The 16,147-nt window shown below is 39.1% G+C and overlaps 2 pseudogenes; one reads left to right on the top strand and one right to left on the bottom strand.

Moving 5' to 3' along the window:
- Positions 1-2,765: 2,765 nt before the first annotated feature.
- LOC128590746 (ceramide synthase 6-like) lies at positions 2,766-4,973 on the bottom strand (annotated as a pseudogene).
- A 304-nt stretch (positions 4,974-5,277) lies between these two features.
- On the top strand, positions 5,278-6,198 carry LOC128590735 (bromodomain testis-specific protein-like; annotated as a pseudogene).
- The last annotated feature ends 9,949 nt before the right edge of the window (positions 6,199-16,147 follow it).

The raw sequence follows: 16,147 nt of genomic DNA, 5'->3' as shown, positions 1-16,147 counted from the left end.
TTTGTATCCTGTGAAGGTTTGACTGTGACAAGGAAGAAGGAGATATCAACACCAGCTAAGTTAATGAGAAACAACACTCCCATTAATCTATAGCTGGATTTACAAAATATACTTCCAAAGATACGCCGGGCACACAGGGAAATGCAATGACATATTTTTTCTCTCTCAGGCTTATCAGCCTACCATAAAAAAGCTGTAGGCAGAGACATATTCTACACTCTAAAAGGCCCGTAAACTCAATTTTGAATAGCAAAAAACTTTGTCCTAAAATGTAAAATGAAATAAAAATCTGTAGATATGTAGAGGACTATGTTAAGTAAACTCACTCAGAGAAGCTCTGAGTATTCCCAGTCCTCTTTCTAACTGACTTCTGGGAAAAACAAAAGACTTATTTAGATTTGCCTTTGATAAGGACAGACTCCATTTACTTCATTTTATGCAAGTTATCTAAACCTTTAAGCTGATCTTGAAATTTCTCTAGAGTGTCACTTGAGCACTCTGCTCCTCCAGCTGCTTTTGCCTACCTAGAAAACTTGCCCCAGACAAGTTCTGATGACTAAGTGTTTTTGGTGTTTTCTGATTGCTCTTACAAAATTAACCATCTACAAATTACACACCTGTTTTCTGAAATAAAATAATAAGGCCCTACAAGCCGAATTAGTTGTACTGTTTTCTCAGTAAGCAAGCAAACATATTTCCAAGCCTCTTCAATTATTACTAAGGACCATACCAGAAACATGCTATCTCATAAATAGGTGGGGTTGGAGATGATACTATTTGAGAAGTTTTTGTTTGGAGCATTCTTTTTTTTTTTTTTAATTATTGTTAAATCATAGCTGTGTACATTAGTGCATACAATGTGCTGGTTTCATATACATTCTGAAATATTCTCATCAAACTGTTCGACATAGCCTTCGTGGCATTTTCTTAGTTATTACATGTAGACATTTGTATTCTGCATTTAGTAAGTTTCTCCTGTACCCATTCTAAGATGCACTGTAGGTGTGGCCCCACCAGTTACCCTCCCTCTACCCTGACTTCCTTCATCCCTTCCCCTCCCTTGGCTCTTTCCCCATATTCTTGTGCTATAGTTGGGTTATAGCCTTCATGTGAAAGCTATAAATTAGCTTCATAGTAGGGATGCGTACATTGGATACTTCTTCTTCCATTCTTGAGATATGTTCCTAAGAAGAATATGTTCCAGGGCGGCACCTGTGGCTCAAGGAGTAGGGTGCCGATCCCATATGCCGGAGGTGGCGGGTTCAAACCTAGCCCTGGCCAAAAACAAACAAAAAAAAGGAGTATGTTCCAGCTCCATCCATGTAAACATGAAAGAGGTAAAGTCTCCATCTTTCTTTAAGGCTGCATAATATTCCATGGTATACATGTACCACAAATTGTTAATCCATTCGTGGGTCCATGAGCACTTAGGCTTCTTCCATGACTTATGAATAGGGCTGCAATAAACATTCTGGTACAGATGTCTTTGTTATATTGTGATTTTTGGTCTTCTGGGTATATACCGAGTAAAGGAATTATAGGATCGAATGGCAGGTCTATTTTTAGATCTCTAAGTATTCTCCAAACATCCTTCCAAAAGGAACGTATTAGTGTGCATTCCAATCAGCAGTGTAGAAGTGTGTCTTTTTCTCCACATCCACGCCAACATCTCTGGTTTTGGGATTTTCTTATTTTCTTTCTTTTCTTTTCTTTTCTATCTCAAAGTAGTTTTGATTTGCATTTCTCTGATGATTAAGGATGATGAGCATTTTTTCATGTGTCTGTAGATTGTGCGTCTGTCTTCTTTAGGGAAGTTTCTCTTCAAGTCCCTTGCCCACCCTGAGATGGGATCACTTGTTCTTTTCTTGCTAATACATTTGAGTTCTCTGGTTATTAAACCTTTATCGGAGGTATAACCTGCAAATATTTTCTGTTTGGAGCATTCTTTTAACTATTAACTCACAGTTTTGCAAATTGTGGGCACAAAGCTTTATTAAGCTTTTTCACAAAATCAATGACTATGAACAGTTCTGAGCAGGACAGGCAGTCTTGCTGTTGTCTTCACTATACCCTGATTCTCACATTTATATTACTACATTTTTGTTTTAGACTCTTGTTTTAGATAATGGTCTTTTTGATTTATGAAATAAGTATCTATAATCCCTTTTTATTTGCTTTTATTGAAAATTAGAAGATATAAAAATCTTGGGCTTATGCATGATTTTCTGTACTTAAGTACCACTGCCATATAAAGGCCTTTTATGGAAACTAGTGGTACCCTAATTGTAGGTATTACCATTGCTCAATAGAATTTTTGTTTTTCTGGAAATAGCTTCATTTGAAAAAATACCCCTGGAAATGAAGCAGTTCTTCAAAGAAGACTTGGAGTGCAATGACACTCCATTTCTAATAGTAGGAAAGTCATCTCAGTTGTAATGTTTAAGGAGAAAAGCAAAGGATAAAATAGTTTTTTTCCCATCAGCTTAATTTTGTTCAGCAAAATAAAAACAAGACTTAATACTAGATAGGGACTTTTCCTTGCAAGTTGTGCTTTGCCCTGGAGGTGATCTTTGCCAACTCTTGAAAGACTCCTTTTTTCTTGTCCAAAAAAACCCTCAGCTTCTTTTCTGTCATGATATGACAGGAGACTGCAATAATTACAGGAGTATTGGCAAGACTAGTTGAAATCTGATACTCTCTTTATGTTACTCCCTGAACACAGGACAAATTCCCAATATTAAAAGTGATGTCTTTTTTTTTTTGTAGAGACAGAGTCTCACTTTACGGCCTTCGGTAGAGTGCCATGATGTCACAGGACTCACAGCAACCTCTAGCTCTTGGGCTTCTGTGATTCTCCTGCCTCAGCCTCCCAAGCAGCTGGGACTACAGGCACCCGCCACAACGCCCGGCTATTTTTCGGTTGCAGTTCAGCCAAGGCTGGGTTTGAACCCGCAACCCTTGGTATATGGGGCCGGCACCCTACTCACTGAGCCACAGGCTTCTTTTGTTACTATGAGCTTAAGCAAACATCTTTCTTTAGAGTCAGAGCACTGACCTCATCATTAGAGAGAGAGAAATAACTCTATAACCTACAAGGTTATTCTTCCACTAGCTATCACATTCACTGAGAAAGTCTATTCCAAAGCAACTTAATACAAAACAACTTCTAAAAAGTCCTCCAATAACAGTCATCTTGAATTTGAACTACCAATTGACCATGAAGAGAGATAATATAGGGCAGTGCCTGTGGCTCAAAGGAGTAGGACACCGGCCCCATGTACCAGAGGTGGCGGGTTCAAAACTAACCCTGGCCAAAAACTGCAAAAAAAAAGTGATAATTAAAAACCTAGCTCATCGTGTTTAAACAGCCATTGGGATTGCACAGGTAATTTCAAAATGGGCCCACTGACACAAAGCAAACCTATTCAGAGCTGTGTGAGAGTCTTGCACTGGGCTTTGCTTACTCTAAGTGACAAATTAAGCTGATGCTCACAGCACATGGGACCACAGCAAGAGAAAGGGCTATATGCAGATGGAGTATCTCCTGCACTGTCATAAACCCAGAGAGGAAAAGGAGTGAGGAAACTTTGTTGTCCACAGATTTACAAACAAATACAAACAATAAATAGTATTCTAAGACAGTACAAATGCAAATACTGTTCCCTTGTGTCAGTAACATGTAGCATACCTACATAGAATGGTAATTCTTCATTCATAGGACACATGGCAGTGCACTATTCAAAATACTTTGATTTTGTTTTGGGTGCTGAGATACTATGAAAGCAACTGCATTTGCAACTTACTAAATACTTCAGGAACAAACAGTTCACTTAGTTCAGACTTGTAGTTTGGGGGAGTAATCATCCATGGAGCAAGGGCCAGTCAGGAGACACCTGTTTGTACTTACTGATCGCATTGGTGGTTGTTGCAGTGTTGAGGTTCTTCCCTGGATGGTCCAAGTCCTCATCTGAGCTGGACTCGATATCACTTTGGTCATCTTTAGACACCTTGCCTCTTGAAGCAGCTTTGCCAGCTATTTTAATGATAAAGTAAAACCAGAAGCAGTTCATCTCTTGTATTAGCAATAGCAGTAGGTGTAAAACCCACCAGGAAGGGTAAGGTCCAGTGATCTCCCAGCTTTCAAATAATGTGGTATTTAACACCCAGATTGGAAATTTAGCCTGTCTTGTGGCAATAGACACCGTGGCAAACATAACAAACAGGAGATCACACATTTTCTAAAACTTGGCATAATTTGCCATTTTGGCAGCCTCTAGAAGAGCATCACGTGAATCATGAAGACAAAGGACCAGGCTCCCTACTTGGGCCACGTTGTTGACATATGAAAAGGAAATACTTACAAGGTGGTGTAGGAAGTCCTCTCTTTTGATATCAATGAACTGAGTAAATTGAAGACCAGTAAAATGACAGCTCCAGGATATAACAGTAGTGAAGGTCAGTTGTGGGTGGCTGATAGGGGTAGTTGTACCAGCAGTGCCTTGTATTCCACAACCAGGGAGTCTTTTTCAGGAATCACACTCCATAGGTAAACACATAAATGGAAAATGAAAATCTCCACGTGGTGTTCTTAAAATTACCTGCCCCTAAGGCCAAAGGCTCCTCATTCTGGCCTCTATCACCTCCATCTCCTTCATATGGTACTTTGGGCACCAGGCCAAGACCAATATCTTTACTGAATATAGATGCAAAGATTCTCGATAAAATCTTAGCAGAAGGAATTCAGCTATACATTGAAAAACACTGTTCATCATGACCAGGAAGGCTTCATCCCAGGGATGCAAGGCTGGTTCAACATATGCAAATCCATTCATGTAATTCACCACATAAACAAAAGTAAAAATAAAGACCATATAATCTTCTGAATAGGTGCAAAAAAAGCATTTGACAAGGGCCATTGGGGCGAGAGCTGGCCGTGAAGCGCAGTGGAGAACTGCTGCCCTGCACTGCTTCATCTTGTGCAAACTGAAAGGGACACGCAGATAAAAGTCTTTTTCATAACAGGAATTCATGGACTTTTCCTGCTAAGTCCTCCATTTGTGTTTTTGAAAGGCTAAAAGACAGACTGAAATGGTGAAATAATTTAAAACATCCAAGACTAAGGCATACATAATGAAACAGCTTTTACTACTTGTATAGAAAAAGGACATATACTTGTAGACAACATTAGAATATCAGGATTTGAAGCAGTTAAGGATGTCTCTCAAGTCGACAAATAGCTATTGTTAACCCTCCTCCACCAGAAATGTGTGATTAACAAATCAGCTGCAGTATCTACAAAAAGTAGTCCTAAAGGCTTTATGACAGCATAGTTTTTCTTGACCTTTTCAACATCCTGTGGATGCCATGAAACTAAAGCTGAGGATTCTTATACCGTTACAAAAAAAAAAAAAAAAAAAAAAAAACAATGGATTTAAATACAATTAAGAAGCGCTTGGAGAATAAATATTATGTGAAGGCTTCAGAATGTATAGAAGACTTGAATACAATGTTCTCAAATTGCTATTTATACAACAAGCCTGGAGATGACACTGTTCTTATGGCACAAGCTCTAGAGAAGTTGTTCATCCAGAAATTATCTCAGATGCCACAAGAAGAGCAAGTTGTGGGTGGTAAGGAAAGAAAAAAGAAAAGTAAGCTAGAAGGCACTCAACACAATGAAACAGTTTCTTCTGTTAAAGAAAAACCATCCCCCAAAGCAACAGAGAAGGTATTGAAGCAACTCCTGTGTTTCCTGAGGCACCTGTTTCTCCTTTAAATGTGGCACAAGGAGCTCCACTCAACTCTAGCTCACCAACTGTAGCCCAAGTTACAAGGGGTGTGAAGAGGAAAGCAGATACAACAACTCCTATGACATCAGTGATTAAAGCAAATAATGAATCTTCTCCAACACTCACAGAAAAACAATCAGCAAAAATGCCACCAATAAAAGAAAATGTTCAGAAGAATGTTTTGCCTGATTCTCAGCAACAATATAACGTTGGAAAGAGTGTTAAAGTAACTGAACAATTAAGGCACCGCAGTGAGTTTCTTAAAGAAATGCTTGCAATGAAACACTTTTCATATGCATGGCCCTTTTATAATCCTCTTGATGTTAATGCTTTGGGACTCCATAACTACTATGACATTGTCAAACATCCGATGGATCTTAGAACTATTAAGGTAAATTTCTCTTCTTGATCATAAAAGTAATTAATTGCAAAGAAATTTTAAAGTCCAGGAAAAGATGAAGGTATTTAAAATCACTGTTTATACCACTTGGAGTTAATCATTGGGACTTTTTTTTTTTTTCTCCGCCAATCATTGGGACATTTTAAAAATATGTCTTTCCATTTTCTTCTACTTAAACACATCTACATTTCTATAATACAGTATTTGAGTTACATAGAATACTATATTTAAAAGGCCAGCTTGAGGGCGGTACCTGTGGCTCAGAAGAGTAGGCGCCAGCCCCATATGCCAGAGGTGGCGGGTTCAAACCCAGCCCCTGCCAAAAGCTACAAAAAAAATAAATAAATAAAAGGCCAGCTTGAAACACATGAAGAACACGAAGGAGTAACTGGGGAACAATGAAGTGGAAGGAAATCTAGGTCTTCAACAAGAAAGATCATTGCAAAGAGGCCAAGAGCTGCCTTTAAACATGAAAATAGCTTACTCATTTTACATTTATAATGTTTTCTCTAAAAGCAATGTGTAAAATGGTTAGGATGTGTAAACTGGTTAGGATTTCAGTGACTAGAAAATGGTGACTTTAATTTAGTTCTCTGGAATTATTCTCAATTGTCAGTGATTTGATTATGTTTCCTATTTTTGTTTTGCATTTCTTTAATTAAAAGTGAGGTCTGGCTAAAACAAAAAAAAAGCATTTGACAAAATTCAGCACTCCTCTTTGATAAGAACACTTAGGAAAGTAGGCATAGATGGGACATTCCTTAAATTGATAGAAGCCATCTACAACAAAACCACAGCCAACATCATATTGAATGGAGAAAAATTGAAAACATTCCTGCTTAGAACTGGAACCAGACAAGATGTCCACCTCTACTATTCAACATACAGCTGGAAGTTCTAGCCAGAGCAATTAGATAAGAGAAAGATATCGAGGATATCTAAATAGGGATAGATGAAGTCAAACTATTGCTTTTTGCTGACAACCTGATCTTATAACTAGAAAACCCCAAGGACGTAGTCAAGAACTGATAGGTAAATACAGCAAAGTCTCAGGATATGAAATCCATGTCCACAAATTAGTTGCTTTCATATACACCAGCAACACACTCAGAATCAAATCAAAGACTCAATCCCCTTCACAGTGGCCATCATGATGAAATATCTTGGAATGTATTTAACGAAAACAGAAGGATCTCTATAGAGAGAACTGTAAGACACTGAGAAAAGAAATCACATAGGATGTTAACAGAGGGAAAATCATGTCATGTTCATGGATTGGCAGAATCAACATTGTTACAAAGGGTATACTACCCATAGTGATTTAAAGATTCAATGCAATCCCCATCAAAATACCAAAATCATATTTTTCAGATTTGAGAAAATAGTCCTACGCTTCATAAGAAACCATAGGAGACCCCAAACAGCCAGTGCAATCCTACGAAATAAGAACAAATCTGGAGGCATCACTTTACTAGAATTCAGGCTATTGGTTTTGGCAAAAAAAAAAAAAAAAAGAGAGACACAGACCTTTGGAACAGAACAGAATCTGGAGATGAAACCATCCTCTTATGGCCATGTGGTGTTTGACAAATCAAACAAAAACATACACTGGGGAAAAGAATCTCGACTCAATCGATGGTGCTGGGAGAACTGCTTAGCCACATGTCATAGACTGAAACAGGACGTGCACTTCTCACCAGTCAAAAAATTAACCCACAGTGGAGAAAAGAGTTAAACCTAAGACATGAAACTACAAAACCCTAGAAAAAAGAGTGGGAAAAATCTTTAAAATTATCAGCATAGGGAATGAATTTATGAAATGACCCCATAGACAATTTTAGTAACAATAAATTAATTAATTAATTAATTAATTGGACCTGCACAGGCAAGGACACAATCAACAAAGCTAATAGACAACCCACTGGATGGGAGAAGATATTTGCATGGTGCATATGCAACACAGGGCTGATAACCAGAAGCTATAAAGATCTCAACCAAATCAACAGGAAAAGATCAAACAATAACATTGAAAAGTGGTAAGAGACAGGATCAGAAAACTTTCTTACAAAAATAGACTAATGACCAACAAGCACACGAAAAATGCTTATCAACTCTAATCATCAGGGAAATGAATATCAAAACGACATTGAGATATAACCTAACTCCAGAAAGAATGGCTCACATAAAACCCCGGAGCAACAGATGCTGGCATGGGTGCAGAGAGAAAGGAAGACTCACACACAATTAGTGGGCCTGCATACTAGTAAACGTCCATGGAAAGGAGTATGGAGATTCCTTAAAGAACTAAAAGTAGATCTACCATTTGATACTGCACTGCCTCTACTGAAGATTTACCCAAAGAAAAAAGGCATTTTATAAAAAAAAACCCTTGTACTTGAATGTTCATAGCAGTACAATTCACAATCACAAGGACATGGAAACAACCCAAGTGCCTATCAATGGGTTAATAAAATGTGGTGTGTGTATACCATGGAATACTCATCAGCCATGAATAAGACTGTGACCTGGTATCTTTGGTAACAACCTGGATGGAATTGGTGATAATTCTCGGAAGTGAAGTATCATAAGAATAGAAAAACAAACACTACATGTAACCAATGATAAATTGGAACTAGTTGCTCAACACGTATAAGTTCATTTGGAAACAAATTCAACAAAATTTAATTAGGGGCAAGGAGAAGGAGACGGGTAAATTCCCACCCAATGGGTACACTGTACAGGTGTATTACACACTTTCTGGGACAAAGACACACCCCTAACTCTGATTTATCCACACAAAAGCAAACTATGTAAATGTAACAAAATTGTATGTACACCTATAACAATGTGAAGTAAGAGTGCGTGTGTGTGTGTGTGTGTTTGTGTGTGAAGTTTATACATTGGGAAACGGTGAGCTTTATGTCTCATGAAGTGTTTTCAACCTGCATTGCCTATTCTAACAGGCTGGGAATCACAGCTGCCAGCCACAAGCCAGGAAGGCACATTTCAAGGAAGAGACAAAACAACAGGATCTTAGACTGAGCAGGATGGCTAAAATGTACTCTGAGGAGTCATTAATATCAATGAGAAGATAACCTATGCCTGTATATCTGTGATTTATACCTCCTCTTCCAGGATGACTAGGAACTCACTTTAAGGTATTTCTGGAGTCCCCTTGGCCAAGAGGGGTCTGTTCAGTTTGTAGGGGGCTTAGGATATTATTTTTAGCTCACAGTCTGAAGATGAGATATGAATATTGATCCAATTTTAATTTCATAATTTTGATAATTATGCTATGTCTACACAAGATAATTTCTTATTTTTCAGATATTTGCATGGTGCATATGCAACACAGGGCTAAAGGACTAAAGTACTTATCAATAAAGACAGAACAGGTCTGCAACTTACAAAGAGCACAGGAAACAATCTGTATGTTCATAGAGATAAAAAGGAAAAGGAAAAGAAAGGATAGAGCAGATGTAGTAAAATGTTAACACAGAGGTATTGGTACAAGAGTTCTTTGTACTATTCTTATAATTTTTTTCTATAAGCGTGAACTTTCAAAAAATGGAATACTTCCAAAAATAAAAATAAATTTTAAAAATATTAATGAATTATAATCCACTGAACAAAATCAACCATGACTCCGTACTGATACAAGTATATGAAGATTTTTATGAGGAATACAGATATTTACATAGTCTCAAATTACCAACCCCCCAAATCCTAATGAATTACGTACAAGGTAAAAAAGTAACTTAACAAATGAGAAACCCAACAGAGACCACTGTTAGTGATCAATGCTAAAATCTCCAGTAAGAGGGAAAATCGATGTATTAATAAGACACATGATAGGATGCAATGAGAACATCTCAGGATTACTTCCATGGTACTCTTGTCCAAAAGCACATGCTCTAATCACAATGAAACCTCAAAAAACCCAATGCAAAGACATTCTACGTTACTGGATTTTGCTCTTCAAAAGTTTCAGGGTCAGGAAGGTCAAGGAATGACTGAGGGCCTGTTCCAGACCGAAAAAAATCTAAGAGACATGATAACCAAATGCAATCTGTGGATCTGAAGAGCATTACAGACAATTAATAAAAGAACCTGATGATCAAATGATTGCTTGTACTAGTGTTAGCATTCTGATTATTGAATTTGTACTGCAGTTATGTAAACCATCCTGATTTGTAGAAATAGCCAGATGGCACAGTGTCAGCAATTCATGTTCAAATGGTTCAGGGACACTAAACTTTTCTCTAATTTAAAGAATTTCAAAAAGTTAATCAGAAATGAACAAACAGATAAGTAAAAAGTCTGAGGCGAATTTTATTTTTCCATGAGTAAAGAGCCATATGAATCAGTGCTTAAAATTAAAATTCTGTAAGTTTGATAGCACTGTAGCAATTGGAATACATGTGAACATCGACAATGACAACAGTACCAGGGCCAGAATGAGGTCTGTTGAAATCTAAATCTGTCACTCAGTACAGTGACACAAACTGTACAAGAGAAATTAGCCATCAATCAACTCCATTAAAGTACTCTTGACAATTTGGCAGCCTGAGTATATTTTCATGAGATAAATCTAAACAGTATTACACATACATATTCTCAGACTTGATATTATTGGATTTTATTTGCACAGTCTGCTTAAAAAGTCTTCCAGGCACATAATTTTTCCTTAAAATCAGGATATATTCTCATGACACTTTTCAAACTAGATCTCTAATGTAGATTTCAATTATCAGTAGATAGTAGAGCAGCTCTATAGGATTCAGATTCCAATTCAGCAGCAACCGAAAAGAAAAAGAAAAAATTATATTCTGTCCCTAAAAGATTTCAGATAAAGCTTGAATCAGTAAAAAAGAGTTGAGATCTTTATCATTAATAAGAATGAAAAATATGAATGTATGAGTACAATAATAAATAATAGTAAATAATAAAGCTCCTTGTGTGACCCCAGGATGAAAAAGAGGGACAGTTGAAACTAACACCCAAAGAAGGAAAGTCAGATGCAGCCTGTATCCCAAGGGAAACAATCATCCCCCAAACCGCATTTTCAACTTGGAAACTCTCAAAGGATCAAAGAGAGATTCTATCCACACTGCCCACAGTCCCACTGCCTGCCATATGCTCCCTCTCACCCTTTTTAGCCTCCCAAGGAAGAAATGATTCACTTAGACAGACTTTCATATGCACCTTACTTTTAGTGCAAAAAGTATTTGGTTTTTTGGGTGGCGCCTGGGTTCAGTGAGTAGGGCGCCGGCCCCATATACCGAGGGAGGCGGGTTCAAACCCTAACCCCAGCTGAACTACAACCAAAAAATAGCCGGGCATTGTGGCGGGCGCCTGTAGTCCCAGCTGCTCGGGAGGCTGAGGCAGGAGAATCGCTGAAGCCCAAGAGCTAGAGGTTGCTGTGAGTCCTGTGACATCATGGCACTCTACTGAAGGCAGTAAAGTGAGACTCTGTCTCTACAAAAAATAAATAAATAAATAAATAAATAAATAAAGTATTTGGTTTTTGTGTTTGTGTATGGGAATGTGAGTTCAGATCAGCTGACGTGGTAGTGAGCATGAGTAACTCAGCAAACAGCTCATAGCTTATTGTGATCTCCAAGGCCCTGTATGTATTGAACTGTAGAGGGTCTCTACTTACAGTGTCATTCTGATAAATAGTATTTGAATGTACTGTGCAGACAGCCTCATCCTTAAAAGGGGAGAATTTTCTTCCTACCTTTCTTCTTTCTCTCCTTCCCGTTTTCCCATCATTCAGTAATTGCCTAAGTGTCAGGCACAATGCCAAGCCTTTCTAGCCTTTGACCCTGACCTGACAAGACAAAATTATAAAATGAGTTCTTCCTGTATCCACAGAAAGCATTGCCCATAGACAATTCAGTTGTGACCAAAGAGGGAGTCAGCCTTGGTTCTTTCCTTAGAAATCTGCCTTCTAATGGTGCATTTAGAGACAAGGAAACCTGATATGGGGAAAAAGAGGATCCCCTGGCCTGCTGTTTGTGGAAAATAGGATGGAAATTTCTCAGAAAATTAAAAATAGCATTACCATATGACCAGGAGATGAAATCAGTAACTCAAGGAGACATCTGCACTGCACTGTTCACAACAGCCAAGATGTAGAGCCAACCTCAGTGTCTCTCAGCAGACGAATGGCTAAAGAAAATATGGTCTTCAGACACAATGGAATATTACTTAGCCTATAAAAACAAGACAATCTTGTCAGCTGCAACATCATGAAAGACCTGGAAGACATTATTCTAAATGAACAAGCCAGACAGATAAAGAAAAATACTGTACAACCTCACTTATATGTGAAACTGAACAGTATATATTTCAGTTATGCAAGATAAATACATTCTGGAGATCTACAGCATAATGCCTGTAGCTAACGATACCGTATTAGATACTTGAAATTTTCTCAGAGAGTAAGTCTTATATTAAGGGTTCTTGCTGTAATATAATACTAATAATAATGGAGATGGGAGGAAACTTTGGCAGATGAAGCATATGTCTTCAGCCTTGATGGTTTTATGAGTGTACACTTATTCCAAACTCATTGAGTTGTATACATTAAATGTGTACAGCTTTGCACATGACAACCATACCACAATGAAGTGGTAATAGATAGGTAAATATAGAGATAAATAAATAAAATAGGGTATGCGGCCACCAAAAGTCAGAGAATGGCAGAGATTAAAGATGGCAGCCGAGTAACAGCTTCCCTGCAACTGGGAACAGCGAGTCTGGGGAGACAAGACCCCAGGCATCTCTGGCCGGTGGGATCTGCCTATAATTATCCCTTTGAGGATACAGGGAGCCAGCAAGGGACTTCTGGACCCCAAGAGGAGGACAAAAACAGTGGAAAACTGGCAAGTGGTTGCGTGTGTTCAATCGACCTAATCACGCCGGTAACCGTAAGTACAAGCAGCAGTGAGACTGCAAACCAGAAAGGCCTTACCTGTGAACTGTTTTGGTGTTCTTGGACTTGGCACTCAATTGAACTGCATTGGGGAGAGCTTGAACAGGAGTGTGGAGAACTTTGGGCATTGTCTGGGGCCCCAGACTGAGCCACTGAGCTGGGCGCAAGAAGCCATTGTGAAAGAACTGCCCCGACAAGCTCCGCCCTCAGGGTCTCAGAGCAAGGATTGGGCGGGTCAAAGTAACCTACTGACTGAGCAGCCTAAAGGCAGGGACTGAGCTGCCTTACAGCCTTAATCCTTGGGGGCAGAGTGAGATGGTTTTGGCACACTGGAGCCTTGGGCTGTTGCCCAGGGTAGAGTGCCGTGACGTCACAGCTCATAGCAACCTCAAACTGCTGGGCTTGGTGCCGCCCAGACCTCCATAAGAGCTGTGCAGCGACCCCGACCGGTGACCCGCACCCACCAGGCCTCTGCATTCCCTGACCAGGAACTGCGGGAGCCACGCAACCCTGCGTTCTCCCTCCTGTGTCCTCCCAGTTTCCACACTAGCACATTCATCTGGACAGGGACTCTGGCAGCTGCGTGCCCTTTGGAGCCCTCCCTGCCTCTGCACAGAGCTCTTCTCCTGGCCAGAGACTGCTGGAGCCTTGGGCTCTCTGTGCCAAAGTCACTGGGCGCCTGGCACTCCCAGAAACATGCGCACCACCCCCAGCCCTGTTTCTGTATCCAGGTTTGTCGCAAACCAGAGCTGCTTCCACAACCAGAACTCCCTAGCTAGAGCAGCCCCACAGGAACTACACAGGGTCACTCCCTGCAAAGATCCAGCAACAATAGAGTGATCCCGCTAGGGTCTAATCTTCGAGAGACACCTCCCCAACTCTGAGGACAGCCAGAGGCAACGGTGAAAAACAATCATGAGACAGAATCAACAGAAAAACTCTGGCAATATGAATAATCAGAGTAGATCAACTCCCCCAAGGAGCAATGGGGCAGAAACAGCACTAGACCCCATGCACAAACAAATAGCTGAGATGTCAGAAATTGAATTCAGGATCTGGATAGTAAATAAGATTGAATTAGAATTCCAAAAGTTATCCCAAGAATTCAACAGATCCAAAGACCAAATGACCAAAGATTTCGACACATTGAGACAAGAAGTTGCATCCCTCAAAGATCTGAGAAACACAGTAGAATCCCTCAGTAACAGAATGGAGCAAGCAGAAGAAAGGATTTCTGACATTGAAGACAAAGCTTTCGAATGCTCCCAAACCCTCAAAGAAGAAGAGAAATGGAGAGCAAAAACAGACCACTCTCTCAGAGAGCTCTCGGATAATTTGAAGAAAACCAATATTCGTCTTATAGGGATCCCCGAAAGTGACGAAGTGGCTTCACAAGGCAGAGTCTCTTCTCCATGAGATTATGAAGGAGAACTTTCCAGGCATGCCAAGAGATTCCAAAATTCAGATAGCAGACAGTTTCAGAACTCCAGCACGACTCAACCCAAATAAGACATCCCCCAGACACATCATAATCAATTTCACTAAAGTTAATATGAAGGAGAAAATTCTGAAAGCTGCCAGACGAAAGAAAACCATTACCTACAAGGGCAAGAATATCAGAATAACTGCAGATCTCTCTGCTGAAACATTTCAAGATAGAAGAGGATGGGCATTGACTTTTAATCTCCTAAAACAAAATAACTTTCAACCCAGGATCCTGTACCCAGCTAAACTGAGCTTCATTTATGATGGAGAAATTAAATACTTCAACGACATTCACATATTGAAGAAATTTGGCACAACTAAACCAGCTCTCCAGGACATTCTTAGACCTATCCTCCATAAAGACCAGCATAATTCTCCACCACAAAAGTAAACCCACCCCAAAATTTTTTGATCAAATTCCAACTTCCACAGTCGCAAAAGGATTAAAAATGTCCACCGGTCTCTCGAAAGGCTTATCAATACTCTCAATTAATGTGAATGGTTTAAATTGTCCTCTAAAGAGGCATAGGTTGGCGGACTAGATACAAAAACTCAAGCCAGATATCTGCTGCATCCAAGAATCGCATCTTACATTAAAAGATAGATATAGACTCAAGGTGAAGGGATGGTCATCTATATTCCAGGCAAATGGAAAGCAGAAAAAAGCAGGCGTTGCAATCCTATTCGCAGATGCAATAGGCTTTAAACCAACCAAAATAATTAAGGATAAGGATGGACACTTCATATTTGTTAAAGGTAATACGCAATATGATGAGATCTCAATTATTAATATTTATGCACCCAACCAAAACACACCTCAATTTATAAGAGAAACTCTAACAGACATGAGCAAATGGATTTCCTCCACTTCCATAGTAGTTGGAGATTTTAACACCCCTTTAGGAGTCCTGGATAGATCCTCCAAAAAGAAGCTAAGCAAAGAAATTTTAGATTTAAACTCAACCATTCAACATCTGGACTTAACAGACATCTACAGAATATTTCATCCCAAAAAAACTGAATACACATTCTTCTCATCAGCCCACGGAACATATTCCAAAATCGACCACATCCTAGGCCACAAATCTAACCTCAGCAAATTTAAAAAAATAGAAATTATTCTTTGCATCTTCTCAGACCATCATGGAATAAAAGTTGAACTCAATAACAACAGGAACCTGCGTACCCATACAAAAACATGGAAGCTAAACAACCTTATGCTGAAGGATACATGGGTTATAGACAAGATTAAGAAGGAAATCACCATATTTTTGGAACAAAACAACAATCAAGACACGAATTACCAGAACCTCTGGGATACTGCAAAGGCAGTCCTAAAAGGGAAATTTATAGCACTGCAAGCCTTCCTCAAGAAAACGGAAAGAGAGGAAGTCAATAACTTAATAGAACATCTCAAGCAACTAGAGAAAGAAGAACACTTCAACCCCAAATGCAGCTGAAGAAAAGAAATAACCAAAATCAGAGCAGAATTAAATGAAATTGAAAACAAAAGAATTATACAACAGATCAATA

The sequence above is a fragment of the Nycticebus coucang genome, chromosome 1 (assembly GCF_027406575.1).
Source record: "Nycticebus coucang isolate mNycCou1 chromosome 1, mNycCou1.pri, whole genome shotgun sequence".
NCBI lineage: Eukaryota > Metazoa > Chordata > Mammalia > Primates > Lorisidae > Nycticebus > Nycticebus coucang.
Note: the sequence above shows the minus strand (reverse complement) of the source record. Positions and strands in the feature narration are given on the sequence as shown.